Below are 13,786 nucleotides of genomic sequence, written 5' to 3'. Positions count from 1 at the left end.
CCCCTTCCCCATCATGGTGTATAGTAGCCAAGGCCAAACACGGTCTTTTGGCACCTGAAGCAGACACAAGCATTTCTGGCCATCCCTGGCAATAAAAATACAACGGGTTGGATCCAGCACTGCCTATCAGTTGTCCTGTGTATAGTGGCACAGGAACAGAGCGCCAGAGATGCAGGCAGGATCCATTCCAAAGGCAAGGACAGTAGGCATTTTGAGAGCCGGTTTGGTGCAGTGGTTGACTATTGGACTGGGGAGATCTGGGTTCAGGTCCCTGCTCATCTGTGAAACTCACTGGGAGACTTTGGGCCAGCCGCTGACTCTCAGCCTAACCCGCTTCACAGGGTTGTTGTGAAGATAAAACAGAGAGGATCACATGCAGCCACACACCCCTGAGGAGGAAAAGGTGGGATATAATTGTAGCAAACAAATAAATAATAAATAGGCAGTCCAAACACAGGGAATTCTAGAGAAGAACAATGTTAACTGGGGGAGGGGGGACAAGGCAGGATCTAGGAGCTGGTGCATACGCTCCATGCCTAGAAATAAGGGCATTTAAGTCTGATGCTTTGGAGTCCCTCTCAGAGCACAGCACAGGACCAGCGTCAAACGTCGGCCTGGCCAGGCACTTGCCAAGGGCCCACACCCCAGCAGGGGCCCATAACAAGAGCCCTCTGGAGTTGCTCCTTCTCTTCACCATTGCAACCTGCTCGTTTGCCCGCCTCTCGCTCTGGCCCAGACAACGGTGGTGGGAGAAGGAAGACACGCTGCCGGAGGCGAGCCCATGGCGAGCCCATGAGCCCCGAAAACCTGGACCCAGCACTGCTGGTGGGCCAAGCGTGCCCATGACAGCCCAGGTGCTGACATCAGGTCTGTTTGCTGCTGACCCCATCACCTGCTGCTCTCGGGGTGGTAATTTGAGCCCCCCTGGACCTCAACACCAAGATCCAGTCCTAGCTACACTCTTGGCTGCAAAGCCAAGGGAAATCTGTAAACCCATTGGTAAAAAGCTCCTCTTCTGTTCTGGGAAACAAAAGATTCTCTGTCTGGGCTATTTCCATTGCTATCAGTGATTTACATGAACGACTGAGGAGAGTAATGAATAGCGCTGCTTTTGAATCTGTGTCTCCCAAAACCTTTTCGACTGCTTTCAGCTTCTCCTACCATTCTCCTCATTTTGCCCCATGGTGTGCCAACCCCTGGTATTTGGCAGAGAACTAGGGGCGTTTCCATTTTAGAACAACTAAGTATCTAGTCCTCATAGATGTAAGTCTGAAAATATACAGCCAGGCTCCAGTGTTCAGGATTAGATTTTGCATTCAGTTTTTAATTACTACAGCCCACCAAAATAAAGAGCAATCTATTCACCCATTGTATACGGGACTACAAATTCTGGCCTTTGACAATAACTCCTGTTTAAAACACATAAAGGCTGCAATCTCCTCATACACATGCACTTACCCGGGAGTAAGCCTCATTAAACTCAATAGGACTTCTTTCTGAGTAAACATGTATAGGGGTGCATTGTAAAAACCCCTTCAGACTTGCTTTTATTTTCAGATTTCCTTTTATTTTTATCTTTCTGTTTTGTGTGTGTGCAATATTGTTTATAACTCTGTATGCCACCTAGAGTATTTCATATATAGTCCGGTTATACATTGAATAAATAATAGTCTTTCAGCCTTAGAATCATAGAATAGTGGGGTTGGAAGGGGCCTACAAGGCCATCAAGTCCAACCCCCTGCTCAAGGCAGGAATCCAAGTCAGAGCATCCCTGACAGATGGCTGTCCAGCCTCATCTTGCGTGCCTCCAGTGTGGGAGAGCCCACCACCTCCCTGGGTAATCAGTTCCATTGTCGTATTGCTCTAACAGGGAGTTTTTCCGGATGTTCAGCCGGAATCTGGCTTCCTGTAACTTGAGCCCATTATTCCATGTCCCGCACTCTGGGATGATCGAGAAGAGACCCTGGCCTTCCTCTCTGGGACAGCCTTTCAGGTACTTGAAGAGCGCTATCCTATCTCCCCTCAGTCTTCTCTTCTCAAGGCTCAACGTGCCTAGTTCTTTCAGTCTCTCCTCATAGGGCTTTGTTTCCAGTCCCCTGATCATCTTTGTTGCCCTCCTCTGAATCCTCTCCAGTTTGTCTGCATCCTTCTTAAAGTGTGGTGCCCAGAATTGGACACAGTACTCCAGATGAGGCCTAACCAGTGCTGAGTAGAGGGGAACTAGTACTTCCCGGGATTTGGGAGCTATGCTTCTATTAATGCGGCCCAAAATAGCATTGGCCTTTTTTGCAGCCACATCGCATGGTTGGCTCATATTCAGCTTGTGATCGACAACAATTCCAAGATCCTTCTCACTTGTAGTGTTGTTGAGCCACGAATCCCCCATCTTGCAACTATGCATTTGGTTCCTTTTTCCTAGGTGCAGAACTTGGCATTTGTCCCTACTAAATGCCATTCTGTTGTTTTCTGCCCAGCGCTCCAGTCTATCCAGATCACTTTGAATTTTGTTTCTGTCTTCCAAAGTATTAGCTATCCCGCCCAATTTTGTGTCATCTGCAAATTTGATCAGCGTTCCCTGCACCTCCTCCTCCAAGTCATTAATAAAAATGTTGAAGAGCACTGGGCCCAGGACTGAGCCCTGCGGTACCCCACTCGTTACCTCTCCCCAGTTTGAGAAGATCCCATTGATAAGCACTCTTTGAGTGCCTTACCCCTCCCATCTGTAATATAGGTATAATAACACTGTCCTACGTTACAAAGAGGCTGTATCTGATAACCCAAATAAGGTATGTGAATTCCCCGGACAGTCGACAGTGATTATTAAATCAATGCCATTTAAGGTAGTCATCATGACTAATTAATCCCACTGATTTTTCAACAACAGGACTTAATAAATTCCCTCTGAGTTGCAGCTGGCCAGTGGCAAGATTTTGAAGTGAGGACTTTAGGCACAACAACTTAGCTTTTCGGTCATTACTAAGGCACATTTCAAGGGGAAACCGTTTAAGCTAGAATGTGTCAGGCTTGCTTGAGAGTATCATAAATTTGAGTCCCAAAAGAGACTCAGGTTTGCACATAACGACAGCTGAAAGTAAGGGTTGAGTATGGCTTGTCGTTGAATCATGGGTTATTGTTAAAATGCGGATTGTTGCTGAATCAGGGGTTGTTAAATTGCAGATTGTTGCTAAATCATGGGTTGTCGTTACATCTGAACCCTGCACTATGGTTTAACTAAGGGTTGTTAACTATGGACAACCCAGAGTTCACAAACCATGGGTTGTCTTCCTGGGTTGTTCATAGTTAACAACCCATAGTTAAAGCATAGTGCAGGGTTCGCACGTAACGACAACCCGCGATTCAATGACAAGCCATACTCAACTCATACTCTGGGTTGTTGTTATATGTGAACCAGTCCATTCTGTGGCAGAAGCAGGGTTTTGGGGACCCCTTGGGTAAGACACCCTCAACGGGGGGCCCTTCAGTCAGCCTACTCCCATACTGCTACTGTCGCAGGGAAATGCTGCTCCTCTTCCTTACCGTTCCTGCTTGCTTGCCAAGCAGACAGGCAGTGAGCAAGTAGGCAGGAGTAGCTGTTTGCTTGCCGGCTTGTTTGTTCACTTCCTCTGGGCCAGACGGAGAGATGGGTGAACAACCAGGTTGCAATGCTGAAGAGGAGGAGCAGGCTGATGGGGCTCTTGTCAGTGGGCCCCCTGATAAAATGTGGGCCTGGGCAGGTGCACAACTACGCCAACCTTTGAGCCCAGCCCTGGGCAAAAGCTTCTCCTAATTTCTAGGCTTTTTTCATCGTGAGAACGAAACAGAACAAAACCAGCCCCATCTTTTGTGTGTCCTTGTCACGCTTTAACATTTCTGGAGATTGTACAGCCTTGCTTTTTTGTTGATGCTTGTAATCCGTCCAAGATCTGTTGGCTGAAGACAGATGGAAGGAAAACACACACACACACCGCTTCTGCTGGCATGAGCCCTGCAGGGATCGCTTTGCATGCCCCTAATTTGCTAACCAAAGCAGACCGAATATCAGCCTCTTTCTCTTGAAACAGAGGAATGAAGGTGTCAGGTGGGCGGGACAGAAGCTCAGACAAACAGCTTCTCTGTGCACCAGCCACCTTGAGATTTTGGTGGGAGGTTCATTCTGGATTGACTTGGGGGTGGGTGGCTGGGAAGTGACGGGGATGGGAATGGGGCCGGGGCCGTTCTGTCAGCAGTGGGATTAAAATTTGAATGTCGAGAAACAGAGAGAGAAGGAGGGAGGGAGGGAGCAGCTGTGCCCCTCTTGCAGTAGTGGGCTAACTCCAGCCACAGGTTCGTAAGAGGAGTTTCTGGTGGATCGGACTAGAAGATCCTCCTCATGGATCTTCTAGCCCTCCAACATTCTGTTTCCTGCACTGAAGGGTCAGGTGCTTTTACGAAGCCCTCAAGCAGAACGCAGAGGCAAATCCTGTTGGCAGCTAGTATCGAATGCAGGTCGCGTTTCACCGTTACGGCTCATGGCCCCGGATAGACCTCTTTACCTCCTCTGTGAATTAGTTTACTCCCCTTTTAGAGCCACCTAAAGCAGCAGCCCTCATGAGCTCTTGAGGTGGTCAGCTCCATATCAACTACATGTTGTGTGAAGGAGCCCTTTCCATTGTCTGTCTGTCGTCTGTCTGTCTGTCGTGCCCTGCGTGTGGGCTCCTGGTCAACAGCTGGTCAGCCACCGTGTGAACAGAATGCTGGACTAGATGGACCCTTGGTCTGATCCAGCAGGGCTCTTCTGACGTTCTGATGTCTCTCTTTCTACTATGGCGATGTTTACCTTACCCACCACAGTCTAAAAATGATTTTTGCTTTGTTTCAAACCCCGTTGGCTCCAGGCTTTGGAGGGCCCTTGGGCAAGAGACCCACCATGGGCCCCCTCCCTCAGTGAGGTGACCTTCTTACCGCCATGGTCGCCAGCCGCCCTTGCTCCTCTCCTCTTCTTCCTCATGGCTCCCACTTGCTTGCTTGGCAGGCAGAGAGCTAGCAGGCAAGGAGGCGGCGGCATCCCCTGCTCCTCCTTCCTTCTCACCAGTGCCGTTGCCTGGGCCAGAGCGAGAGGCAGGGGAACAAGCAGGCTGCGACGGGGAAGAGGAGGGACAACTCCAGGGGGTTCTCGCCAGTGGGCCCCTGCTGAAGCGTGGTCCCTTGGCAAGTGCCCAAACATGCCTACTCTTGACATGGCCCTGCCTTCAGGTACTCTCGTCCCAAGCTATGAAGGGCTTTAAAGTTTAAGACCAGCGCTGTGAAGGGGGCCCAGAAACGCCCTGGGAGCAAGCGCAGTTGACAAAACATGGCATGGCAGAAAATGCTCTATCCTAAATCTGTTGCTAATTAATTTCCTTGGATGACCCTGAGCCAAGTATCATGAGAGGGCAAAATTTATTTAGGCTCTCTCCACGCCATTCCCAGTTGGATAAACCTCTACCATATCATTTCCCTCCTCCCCCTGCCCCCCCCATGCCTCTCCACAAAGTCATCTTCATGGTTAAAATAAGTTTAGAACTTTAATGGCCTTGGATTTGCATCGGCCATTCCACACACGCAAGTCATCCTTTTCCAGCCATGGGCTGTAGAAACAATGAGAGCAAATAAATACAACCAGGGATTATAAGAAGAAGAAAACCACACATAACTGCAGGAGAAGAACAGAGTTCAGGGGCTGTGGAGTTATTATTTCTTAGAAACATAGCTGAAACGCTTCGCTTTTTTTTTCACCTCGTAAAAGCCTGCAAGCCGAGGCGGATGGGAAGATGGAGTCTGGAAATCTGGGGCTGAGGAACTCCCTGCCAGCAGAGTTCAGCTTCGGAGTGATAAGTTTATCAGGCGTTGGCAGCTGCTAACTGTCACCCAGTGAAGCGGACCTGGGAGGGAGGGAGGACCAACTCCCATGGTGAGATAGGTCAACCCTGGCCTTATCAGAGCCTAGTCCGAACACAAAGATCCTGAAAGAAACACACACACGCCCCCCCCCCCCCCAACTCCACAATAGGCAGATTGGTGAGACTGGGAGTTAGACTTAATGTGCAGAAAGGCCCCCATGCAAATGAAAAGGCAGGAGGCACCGGGAAACTTGCAAATTGGAGCATGATAAACATCTCCAGGAAATGCAAACATCAAGGAAGGAATGATGGCCACAGCAGTTAGGAAAAAACTGGCCTCCCTTTAAGAGTGAACCTACTCCATGCGGCTGGTCCCCCCACCCCCCCTCAGTAATGGAGGATGAGCTTCCCTGAAAGGCAGCCAGGCCCAGGCGTTTAAAAATATTTTGGGGTGTACTTCCGTAAACCTTGAGGTTCTGCCAAGCATGCTGATAATCCCTCCTTGTTTTCAGTGGGCCTGTTTTGGCTCCGTTTCCATTGGCACTCACCACCTGAGTGTGCTATTAGAGGGAGTGACGATGAATCAGTACAGAAGGAACTGGAACCTGAATGTGCTTATTTTCCTCTTCCCTCCCCATCCCTTTTTCCTCTTGTATCATGTGTATTAGATTCGGAAGCCATGCTTTTAACTGGGCTCTGCCTTGTACTGTGGCAGAAAGGCAACGTATAAATGCAGTCAATTAAAAAAAAAAAAGTGACTTGCTTCTGCTTAGGTGAAGGAGACCACGGTATAACTTGCTGATGAAATTCATCCTATGGAATGCAAGGTAACATTGCATCCAAGGTTTTCAAACTGGTCTGGGAGACCCTTGGAGGCTTATGACGGTTTCCTCGATAGCAAAGTTATGACAGACAAGGCTCTTTGAAAGACAGCTTGGCCAAGACATGGCGTCTCCCCCTTGCCACTGAGGGAGTGACAGTTGCATCTGCCGAGTTTCTTCCTGCCTTACAGTTTATGTTTGGTTTATGTAGGCCAGGAATGGGCAACCTGGCGCCCTCTAGATGTTTTGGACCACAACTCCCATCTGCCCCAGACAGCACACCCAATGGTAAGGGTTGATGGGAGTTGTCGTTCAAACATCTGGAGGGCACCAGGTTGCCTACCTTCGACGAGGCCGAAGAGGCGTAGCATGAACGGAGTGTGTCTTTCGAACATACCCCCAGAATCCTTTGTAACGCACAGAGATTCCATGGCAGGCCAGTTCATGTGCAAACTGCTCACAAGAAATGATTTCTCTCTCTCTCTCTCTCTCTCTCTCTCTCTCGATCCCCTCCTTTTCCGGATCGTTTCAAAATGGGGCGGCTTATCTTCTCTCCTAAGCAGTTTTCTATTTGGAGCGTTCGTTGCATTTTTGGCTGTGGCTGGGAAGCCGGTACGCTCTTCCTTTCTGTTCCGCACAAACTATCTCTTGAGAGCAGGAAACTTTACACACACACACACACACAACCACCACAGCTGAATGAAGCTATTCCTCAAAGGAACAGTCAGTCAGTGCCAGTTCCCGGTTTCACAGGGGTCTTTGGCAAGACACCCCCAGTGGGGCCCCTCCCTCAGCGAGTCCACTTTCCCACCGCCACGGTCACCAGCTGCTCTCGCTCCTCATCCCATTTCTTATCATCGCTACCACGTGCTTGCCTGGCAGGAGGAGTGCCAGGGCGCACGTCCTCCTTCTCACCACCAGCAAGAGGCAGGTGAACGAGCAGGTTGCAACGGTGAAGAGGAGGAGCAAGTCCAGGGAGCATTTCTCCGTGGGCCCCCTGACGGGGTATGGGCCCAACCATGCCTACCCTTGACGCCGGCCCTGGAGTCAGTCACCGTTACCCACTGCTGTACCCTCCTGGGTATGCTGGTTTAACCGGTCAGTCTTTTGCTTTCAGTAAACCCTGGGCTCCTTCATACAGAACTATTATCCTGCGATTGAGACGGACGTTAGCGGGCTCTTTACACTACGCAGCGATCATCCAAGGCGTCTCCTGCACTAAATGCCCTTCGTTCCGTTTTTAAATAGATCGCAGATAACGACCTATCAAATTACCCCCTTGTGTTCCGCTTGAGTTTCCTCTGCGAAAAGAGGAAAAGCGTCAAGAAGAGGAGCGAGATCCATGAAAGATAATGGAAGACTCAGAGACAGGGAGAAGGAGGGGGAAAGGGGAGGGGGGAAAGGAAGCAGGTGAAAAAGGGAGTCGTCGTGATCCTGCATTTAAAACAGAAGCAGAAAGCCCCGTTTTAAATGCAGGATTTTAGGCTGGAGTAGAGATGCGCTAAGAGCAAAGCAGCACTTGGCTGCTGTGTCTTTTGCTACTTCCTTGGCAGAGGGCCCCGTTTAAAGTATTAAATGATTCATTCATTTATTTATTTGAATATGAACCTTGCATCCCGGAAGCACAGATACATTCCCAAGCTGCTACTGGAAGTCCCGCTTCCCCCAAATCCTCCTCAGATTGGTTCTCTGTACCTATAAGGAAGGCGTTTGGGAACATAGAAAGCTGCCTTATCCTGTAATCAAACCATTCAACCCCCTAGGCTCAGTATTACCTACACTAGGAGCTGGGAACCTTTGGCCTTCCAGATGCTGTTGGAATCCAACTCCCATAAGCCAAAGCCATCATTGACAATGATCAGGCATGATGGGTGTTGCAGTCCAATAACATTTGGAGGGCCCCAGGTTCCCCTCCCCTCTGCACTGCTGGATTTTCAACTGGTGTATCGGGAGACTCAACTGGGCCAAAGCCTGACCTAAGGTGGGTCACAAAAGCAGCACAACCGCTGTACAAATATATGGCAACAAATTGAGAAGTGTGTCCCAAATGCACGTTTGGGCTAAAGGTGGTTCCCGGCAGGAGTGTTGCTAGGCCCCAGGCCCAAATCTATTTCCCAAGGCCCCGGATCTATTTCCCAGGTTCCCAAATCTGTTTCCCTCGGCCCCAAATCTGTTTCCCATGGCCCCAAATCCGTTTCCTAGGGCTCCGGATCTGTTTCCCAGGGCCCCAAATATATTTCCTAGGACCCTGAGTGTCCACTGGTGCCAATGGAAGAGTTTTTTCCTTAGCTTAATTGCCTTGCAGGGGGCAATTTTCAAGGGGGATTGCACCTGGGGAAGGAAGAGTTAACACTCCCCTCCCAATATGCTGCAATCAGACCCCACCCCAAACCTCTCCCTACATGGCAATATCTCCCACGTGTTCTCTGATGGTCCGAACCTATCGGAACATCTCTGCTCTTGGATATGTGGGAATAGCAGCACACAATGGATTTCTAATAACTCTAAAATATAAAGTTATTTATTTACAGGGGATCTCGCCCCCACCTCGTAGGGTGGCCATGTGTCCTCTTCTACATAGGACAGTCCTCTATTCGAAGAGTTGTCCAGAAGGCCAAATTGGTGAGACAAAAAGAAAAGTCCCTTGCCCAAGAACCAAAGTCCAAGGAAGAGGTGGAGTCTGAGCTTCAAAACAAAAAGTATTATAAATTTATTTATGTATTTATTTATGTTAACCTCAGACCTCGAAATGGCTTGGGACGGTGTTGGAGAGAGGACGCAGGGGTGATACCTTCTGTTGTTTTTAACTACCCCTGCTCTGGGCTTTAAAAACAGCAGCCTGGAACACAGAAATCCAGCAAGTGAAACATTTCCTCACTGTGACTTGCCGTCCTGCCTGAAAAAGCTTCACCTATTTCATTTGTGTGTGCACATGTATGCTGTGTGTGTGTCAGGCTACTGCTGCTAAAGACGGTGGAGCAGGGCCAATCTACGAAAATGGCAACCCTGACAGGAATTCTGGAGGTATTTCCTGTCTGACGTCGTGGCACCATGTTGCCATCGCTGCTGGGACCACCGTGTGAACGCGCCTCGAGTATACCAGCAAGAAAGGAGAAGCCGACACACTTTGGGTTTATTTCACGCGCAGCGAAAGCGGTGGTCTGCCAAGGCCCCGCTCGTCGGATTCCCCACTTTCTCCTGCTCGGAAATGAAATCCCGTGGCAGGCCTGTCATTAGCACAAACAAAGCCTGCAGGCTCCACGGCACGGGGCCGCCGTTTTATCGCCTCTCGCCACCTGCCTCCGTTGTCCCTTGCCTTCCCCCTCCCTTTGTGATTCAGCAAAATCTCCTCTCAAGGAGAAAAACAGGCCCCGAAGTCGAACAAATCACAATGTCAGATTACTGGGACGAATAGGGGGAATATTGCAACACAGGACGGCGTGATAAGGTGGCCGGGGAGATCACACAGCGCCATGACTAGGAAGATTTATTAATAATATTGTTCCACGCCGCCTCAGCCCACTTCCCCAAGAGGGGGTAGGCTTTTATAGGGCCGGTTTCCTCGTGAGGTGAGAGAGTGCTGGAGCCTCCTTATGTTCTTGCAATAAGTGCTGGAGCCTCCTTATGTTCTTGCAATACGCTGTTTGTTTACAAATGTACGTGCTGAGCAGATGGGAAGCAACCAGGCAGTGCTTGTCCCTCATGCAACATCTACAGCCAGCTCCCCTGGTATATATATTTATTTAATGTAGTGAAGCCACAATCCTATCCATGTTTCGACAGAAAAAAAGGCCTACAACTCCCAGCGTGCCCCAGACAGTAAGAGCTTTAAGCTAAAGTATGCGGGTATTTTTTGGCCCTGCCCCTTTTGCCTTGAGCCCCGCCCAGCTCTGGAATATGGCCCCTGAGAAATTCTCCAAAATGGAATCTGGCCCTCAGGATGAACAAAGTTCAACACCCCAGTTCTAGTATGTATGTTCAGGGTGAAGACAGATGTAACGTTTTAAGTGCGGTGACAGTGAATGTGCATTCAAGCCACTACCACCATACTTACAATGTTACGTCTGTCTTCAGCCCAGGGCCGGCCCTACCATTAGACAGAATGAGGCAGTCGCCTCAGGTAGCAGATACTGGGAGGTGGCAGCAAGGTGTTGGAGGAGAGAGCTGGGGACTACACAGCCTGCCCTTCACCCCCTCAACTAGTTGATACTTTCAGGTGTGGTGGACAATGCTGTCCCGTTGTCAGGGTCAAAGTAAAATTCAACTGCCAGTCCAGTCATCTTTTGTACATGGAATCGGAAGGGGCGCAATCTTGTCCTTTGCCTCAGGGAGTCCAGTCCTGGGTGAAGTCCCACCGGCACTCCACATGATTTCAGAAGTCACCTTAGTCTAGAAGACATTCAACGCTCCGGTGGCTATAGAGATGCTTAGGGGATGTTGCATCTCTGTAGTATTGGCCAAGGTTAAGTTTGTCCACCGCTACTAATCTACTAACAGAAGAATCCGTGATAAACGTCTGAGGAACCCCAGGGTCAGTGGTGGCAGGTGGGCCACTGCAGCTGGTGGGGCAGAGGATGGGCCACCAGAAATGGTGCCAAGGGGCCACCAGGTGCAAGCCATTTCACAGCATCCAAAATCCACCTCTTCTCAGTGGTGGCCCCCCTCCTGTGGAACAATCTCCCCAACGAGGCCCGCTTGGCACCTACATTGTTGTCTTTTCGGTGCCAGGTTAAGACCTTCCTCTTCTCTCAGGCATTTGGCATCACAGGATGAGTTTTTAATCGGTCCTGGATCTGTCTTTGGTTATGATTGACTGTTCAAAGTTGTTTTTATTTATATGTTGTCTTTGTGTATATTGTCTGTGTGTTTTATGTAAATGGCTTTTAAACTTTGTATATTGTATTTTAATATTTGATCTCTGTAAACTGCCCAGAGAGCTTTGGCTATGGGGCGGTATAGAAATGTAATAAATAATAATAATAAATAATAAATAATAATTTACATGAGAATCCTCACCACTTTAAGAGCATAAGTGCAAAGGTGGAGGGGAACATTCATACAGCCCAACAAAAGCGCGTTCTCCTGTTCCAGCATCAACTCCCATTGTACAGAGAATCAAGTGGCTTTAAGATCATGTGTGCAAAGCAGTGGGAGAGATGGCCACACAACAGGATGAGGATATTCTCAGGCACAGAGATCAGCACACCTTGGAACTCAGGACCGAACCATCGCAAATGGGGACACTGAGAGATGATGATGATACGATATTCCCAGAGCAAACACAAAAGCATCCAAAAATCTGGTAGCATAGCCAGGAAGATCTGAGCACCCGGACATATATCTCTTTACATGAGCATCTCCAGAGCTACCCCCTTTCCAAACCTTCTCAAGCAACAACAGCAAGAAGTAGCATTGTTGTTGTTGTTCAGTCGTTCAGTCGTGTCCGACTCTTCGTGACCCCCTGGACCAGAGCACGCCAGGCCTTCCTGTCCTCCGCTCTCTCCCGGAGCGTGCTCAAGTCCATATTCATTGCATCCGTGATGCTATCTAGCCATCTCATCCTCTGCCGTCCCCTTCTCCTTTTGCCTTCAGTCTTTCCCAGCATCAGGGAGTTTTCTCTTCACATTAGGTGGCCAAAATATTTGGGCTTCAGCTTCAGGATCTGTCCTTCCAAGGAGCACTCAGGGTTGATTTCCTTTGGGATTGACTGATTTGACCTCTTTGCAGTCCAGGGGACTCGTAAGAGTCTTCTCCAGCACCACAGTTCGAAAGCATCCATTCTTCGGCACTCAGCCTTCCTTATAGAAGAAGTAGCATGCACAGTATTAAAACAAACAAACCCCAAAGCCATCTTATAAATGCCTACCCTACTGGCTGGGGGACACTGGGAATTGTAGTCCAACACATCTGGAGGGTACCAGGTTGGGGAAGGGTGTGGTTTATACACTGCTGTTTCTCTGACAATTGTCAAGTAGTGCCCCCTGGTGTAGATGAAGTGAATAACAGTTACAGATCATACACGGTAAGAATTTGAGATAAACGGCTGTATTATGGTGTAAGCTTTGGTGAGCTGCATGAAATATTGGGTAAAATACAACATAAGTCCTACTTAGAGCAGACCCATTGAAATGAATGGACTCAAGTTAGTCATTACTAACTTAAACTCAATTCATTCCAATGGGTCTACTCTAAGTAGGACTTACATTGGATTTTTATTTATTCATTTATTACATTTCTATACCACCCAATAGCCGCTCATTTTACCCATTGTCCTTAGTTAGGTAGTTCTTTACTGCTGGTTTTGTTGCTGTTTTTTTTTTATTGTGTTTGTGTTTTTATCGCTCTTAATACTGTATTGCGTTTTATTGTTGTATGCAAACTTGGGAGGGTTTCTGCCCTGAAAGGCAGCTAAGACATATTTTAAATAACAAATAAATAGCATTTATATTCTGCCTTTTCCCCCTCCTTCTTGCAAGGACCCTAAGGCAGCCAAATATACAAGCGTGTTGGACTGGGAGCCGGGAGATCTGGGTTCTAGTCCCCACTCGGCCATGGAAGCTCACTGGGTGACTTTGGGCCAGTCACACACTCTCAGCCCAACCCACCTCACAGGGTTGTTGTTGTGAGGATAAAATGGAGAGGAGGAGGATAATGTAAGCCGCCTTGGGTTCCTCGCAAGAGGAAAAAAGGCGGGGTATAAATGCAGTCAATGCGCAGAGAAAACTCTCCGGAAAAGACCCTGATGCTGGGAAAGACTGAAGGCAAAAGGAGAAGGGGACGGCAGAGGATGAGACGGCTAGATAGCATCACGGATGCGTTGAATATGGACTTGAGGATGCTCCGGGAGAGAGCGCAGGACAGGAAGGCCTGGCGTGCTGTGGTCCAGGGGGTCACGAAGAGTCGGACGCGACTGAACGACAACAACAAAGAGCCTAGAACCTAGTAGTAAATTGATTTAGATTATTCTAAGGGTGCGATCCTATGCATGTTTAGACTGAAAAAAAGCCCCACAACTCCCAGCATCCCCCAGCCAGCGTAGCTGGCTGGGGGATGCTGGGAGTTGTGGGGCTTTTTTTCAGTCTAAACATGCGTTGTCTAAGTTGTAGG

Source organism: Heloderma suspectum, chromosome 14 (genome assembly GCF_057233095.1).
Source record: "Heloderma suspectum isolate Gila_16-S chromosome 14, 16-S_ref, whole genome shotgun sequence".
Taxonomy (NCBI): domain Eukaryota; kingdom Metazoa; phylum Chordata; class Lepidosauria; order Squamata; family Helodermatidae; genus Heloderma; species Heloderma suspectum.
This window is presented reverse-complemented; position numbering follows the sequence as displayed.